We start from the raw sequence: 5,756 nt of genomic DNA on the forward strand, positions 1-5,756 counted from the left end.
CTTTCTTTCTTTCTCTCTCTCTCTCTCTCTCTCTCTCTGTCTCTCTCTCTCTCTCTCTCTCTCTCTCTCTCTCTCTCTCTCTCTCTCTCTCTCTCTCTCTCTTTCTCTCTCTCTCTCTCTCTCTCTCTCTCTCTCTCTCTCTCTCTCTCTTTCTCTGTCTCTTTCATTCTCTCTCTCTCTCTCTCTCTCTCTCTCTCTCTCTCTCTCTCTCTCTCTCTCTCTCTCTCTCTCTCTCTCTCTCTCTCTCTCTCTCTCTCTCTCTCTCTCTCTCTCTCTCTCTTTCGTTTCTTCTCCCTCCTCCTTTTATGAATCAAAAGAAAAGAAGCACATATAACAGAAAACACTATAAAACCAAATAGATAAATAAGTCATGATAATGATAACGATGATAAGGATGATGATGAAAATGAAGATGATGGTAATGATGATGATTATACTAATAACTGGAAGCACTTTTTTCCTGCTAATCAAAGAACTAACAAACAAACAAACTAACTAACCAACGCGACGAAAAGCCTAACCTCCTAGGTAGAGATAATAGTGATAATAATATTGATAATAATAATAATAATAATAATAATAATAATAATAATAATAATAATAATAATAGCAACAGCAGTAGTAGTAGTAATGATAATAACAATAGCAGTAGTAATAATCATCATCATAACAATCATAACAGACCTTGACTTTGCTGATGACGTTGCCATTCTATCTGAGTCTTTGGAAACCCTAGTGGCGGTTCTCGATGCATTTAGCAATGAAGCGAAGCCCCTGGGTCTAGAGGTCTCCTGGACCAAGACCAAGGTCCAGGAATTTGGGGACTTGATAGGAGAACCTGTTCAGTCGGTACGTGCTTGCGGCGAGGACATTGAAGTCACAGAGAGCTTTACATACCTTGGTAGTGTAGTTCATAACTCTGGGCTGTCAGACCATGAAGTCAGCAGACGGATTGGCCTGGCAGCAGGGGTCATGAACTCTCTCAACAAGTGTATTTGGAGATGTCGGTACCTGTGCAGAAGGACCAAGCTTCGGGTTTTCAAGGCCCTGATAATGCCAGTTTTGCTATACGGTAGCGAAACCTGGACATTGTCCTGTGCCTTGGAGCCTCGTCTTGAAGCCTTTTGCAATAGGTCCTTGCGCCAGATCATGGGGTACTGTTGGCGGGACCATGTGTCCAACCAACGGTTGCACCGTGAGACTGGCACAAGCCCTGTTATCTGCACAATCCGTGATCGCCAACTCAGGCTATACGGCCACCTGGCTCGCTTTCCTCAGGATGATCCTGCCCATCAGGTCGTCTCTATTCGAGACAACCCTGGATGGAGGAGGCCTGTGGGACGACCGAGGAAGTCATGGCTTGGGCAGATCGACCAAACCTGCCGTGAAGAACTAGAGATGGGCCGAGTCCCTGCCTGGCGTCTAGCCATGAGGGATCCTCTTAGGTGGAAGCGAAGGGTGGATGCGGCTATGCGCCCCCGTCGGCGTCAGCCCCCATGATGATGATGATGATGATGATAACAATAATGATAATAATAATAATAAAAATAATAATAATGAAAATAATAATAATGATAATGATAATTGGAATCCGACGAGTGCAAGATTTTAGGGGATTTCCTCATACAAACAGACAAGACAAACCGGATATCACTGCAATTGAGAAAAATAGCAAAAAAATGCTTTCTTATTGACCCAGCATGCCCATTGGACACTCGCATTGAAAAGAATAAAGAAGAAAGTAGCAACAATTACTGCGACTTGAAATATGAGATTGCAAGAATGTGGAGAATGAAAGAAGTTGAAAGTAATCGCTGTAGTTGTAGGGGCATAAGGATCTGTGACGAAAGACTTTGAAAAATGGATTCAAAAGCTAGATTTGGGAATAACAGCAGAAATGTTACAAAAAACCTTGTTTACTTGGAACAGCCAGAATCATTCGGAAAATCTTGGAGATGAAATGAAGAAATTAGGGATGCTGCAATATCTAAGACCTCTGGTTATGGTCCGCTTTTACAGCTCATTAACCGAGATATAACACCAATCTTATGAATAGCAGAAATAATGATAATAATGATAATAATTGATAATAAAAGTGACTCTTTTGCACACGACCGACAGAGGTTTCGAGAAAGACTCTCACAGGGGGAGGGAGGGGGGGGGGCAGATGGCAGCGCCGGAAATTCGAACTTTCGAGAAACTCCAAAAGGCGGGACGTGCTTCTCGTCTCCTCTTGGTTGTTATTATCATTGTTGTTGTTGTTGTTCTTTTTGCTGTTGTTATTGTTGTTATCATTAGTATTATCATTATCATTATTATCATTTCATTACTATAATTATTATTATCATTATTATTATTATCATTATCATTATTATCATTATTATCATTATTATTATTTTATTATCATTATTATTATTATTATTATTATTATTATTATTATTATTATTATTATTATTATTATTATTATTATTATTATTATTGCTAATGTAATGATAACGATTGTTATTATTATCATGATTGTTATTGTTATTGTAATTATTATTACTATCATTATCATTGTTGCTGCCGATGTTATTGTTATTGCCATTGTTGTTATTACCATATTATCCCTATCATTATTATTATTGACATCATATTCATCATACCGGCTACCATTATCTACAAGATCTTTATATTGCAATTAATATCACTATCATCATCGTCGTCATTGTTAACCTAACCGTAATGTCATTTTTTTATACAAATATCTTTATCAGCGTAATTCTGCTCTCTCTCTCTCTCTCTCTCTCTCTCTCTCTCTCTCTCTCTCTCTCTCTCTCTCTCTCTCTCTCTCTCTCTCTCTCTCTCCTAGTCTCTCTCTCTCTCTTGCTCTCTTTCTCTCTCTCTCTCTCTCTCTCTCTCTCTCTCTCTCTCTCTCTCTCTCTCTCTCTCTCTGTCTCCCTCCCTCCCTCTCCCTCTCCCTCCCTCTCTCTCTCTCTCTCTCTCTCTTTTCTTTCTTTTTTTCTTTCTTTTAACAACAGTGCATGCTAAATCCTAATATTTCCAACAATTGTTTCGAGACAAAAACACGTCGATTAAAGCTTCCATCACACGAACCACGTGGATATCCCATTGTATTTGTTAATTTGAAAAGGAGTTTAATGTTAATTCCGGGAATATGGATTAAATATGAGAATTATGACAGATGATTACCGTGAGAGTTCCTTCATCCTTAACAATTAAACTGATACTATTATTTTATCTGTCTGTATGTCTTTTTGTCTATTTATATGTCTATCAGTCTGAATTTATCAATCTATTTGTTTGTATGTCTGTCTTTCTGTCTAGTTGTCTATCTATATGTCTATTAGTCTGTCCATCTAGCTATCATTCTATCTGAGTGTATGCCTATCCATCTATTTATCTATTTATTTATATGTCTGTCCATCCATCTATCATTATATCTGTCTATATGTCTATTTATCTATCTATTTATATGTCTGTCAGTCTGTCCATCCATCTATCATTATATCTGTCTGTATGTCTGTCTGTCTATCTATCTATTTATTCATATGTCTATCAGTCTGTCAATCCATTTATCACTCTAAATAATAGATAATATAGATGTAGATATATATATGTACTGTATATGCCTATTTTGTCCCTGTCTCCTTTGTCTATATAGTTAATAATCAGCTGATCTATTTATATATTTGTCTTCTGTCCACAAAAGAAGACTTTTCAAAGTGGAAGGAATTTTTCCTTTATCATCTAAACGTATAAAATTGGTATCTATTTTTTTTATTATTCCTTTATCGATCTTAATATCCATAATCTTCAACATAAAGTCAGCAGCATCTTTATCCACCCTTTTGAAATTAATTTAGTTCTTTGTTGAAACATTTATCATTGTCTTTTTTTTTTTTTTCTTTACATGCGAGTTCCCTCTTCCACCCCGACTTCAAAATTAGACAGCCGCCCCCAGCGAAAATCAGGAAAAAATACATTGGATCCCGGACATGACCTAATAAGACGAAGATTCTTTCGCTAGTCTTGATATTGCTTCATGAACTGTCATGAGAGGTGAGTGTGAGAAGAGGGGAAAAATAATAATCAAGAGAGAGAGAGAGGGGGGGGAAGAGAGAGAGAGAGAGAGAGAGAGAGAGAGAGAGAGAGAGAGAGAGAGAGAGAGAGAGAGAGAGAGAGAGAGAGAATAATACAGAGAGAGAGGGACAGAGAGAGAGAGAGAGAGAGACAGAGAGAGAGAGAGAGAAAGATAGAGAGCGACGTTTATGATAATTTCAATGGTGGTGTTAATGAAAATAATAATGAACTTGATGATGATGTGATGATGATAATGGTGATGATGATGATGATAATGATAATAAAAATAATAATAAAGATGAAGAAACACTTTTTATCAATAACCAATAATACAAAAACAATAACGAATGGTGATAACAATAACAGAAACAAATGATTCGTCAAATACCAACCAAAACAGCTCAATACCGCAGGTCATTACCCTTTACGAGGCTGAGCGAAGCAGTGACTGAAGCATTATTGATTCATAAAGAGGTCCGCTGTTGGCCATGACCTTTTGGGACTCTGAAACTTAGTGTTTTGCTTGCGTTACAGTTCCCCTGGCATGATTCGTGGAAAAGTGAATTGAATCAATATATAGTGTTGTATTTAAGTATCTGTTCCCCATATACGGAGCGTTCGTGAAAATAGTACAGCAAAGAGTCGAATACAGTGAATGAAGCTTCGAAACTTTCCCAATGTAAACAACGTGGGTCACGTGGTTTGGCTTTTCGAGACGGAATTCGAAGCGGGTTTTGGTAAGTTTCCGAATCGGCTGGCTGTTGGCTGTTTAAGATTCTCAAAGTTAATAAATAATGATTTGAGAGTTATAAATACACCCATGTATGGTTTTGTTTTCGGAAGTTAGGTATTCAGATGTTAATAAGCAATGATCGTGCTCTTGTTGAAACAGTTCGACCTACGCCACTGAATGAATCATTGAACCAGCGGGTCGAACGCTTATTCTACAATCACGAAACGAACTAATGTCGATTTTGCCTTAAGCATTAATGGAAGTTACGTAAGGTTTTGATCTTCCAAGTTTTACAAACTTTATAATTCTGTGTCTGTTAAGTAAGCCAAAGGACAGCTGTGTCACCATTGCACAGCTGGAAATGTTTGCAATACTTCTACAAGTCGGTTTTTATTTAGTTATCATATATTGGGTAATTCTTTCAAACGGTTTTTATTTACAGTTATCATATATTGGATAATTCTTTCAATCTTGTTAACTTTTTGCTCTCTCTTTTCTCTTTTTTTTCTCTCTCTTTTCTTTTTTCCTGGGATAAAACGACAGAAAATAATAGTTTGTGCCCAAGGATAAGATTATCGGCTAAGTAAACAGAGAAATTCCTCAAGTATTTACTCTGAGCTAAGAACAAGAAACTCAGATTTTAAGATCTGGGCGTAAGACTGGTAAAGTTTTCCCCTCTTTGTCAGAAGAAAGACTGAAAAGTAGTTAAAAGTATTAAGAGTTATCTGAGAAGAGGTTCCAGATATGTCTTTAAAAAAAAGTATTAAACATAAGTAAAAAAAAAATCATATTGTTCTTCTTAAATGCTTAATCTGTAAAAAAATCAGCCTCGCTTAAAATTGGAGTGGTTTAAGAAAACACCCAAAAATTATCTATATTTCCTTGTTTTAAAGTTAAAAGTTTTGTTTAAAGACCTGCAGTGACACAGTTATCACATAGT

Source organism: Penaeus vannamei, chromosome 27 (assembly GCF_042767895.1).
Source record: "Penaeus vannamei isolate JL-2024 chromosome 27, ASM4276789v1, whole genome shotgun sequence".
NCBI classification, from domain to species: domain Eukaryota; kingdom Metazoa; phylum Arthropoda; class Malacostraca; order Decapoda; family Penaeidae; genus Penaeus; species Penaeus vannamei.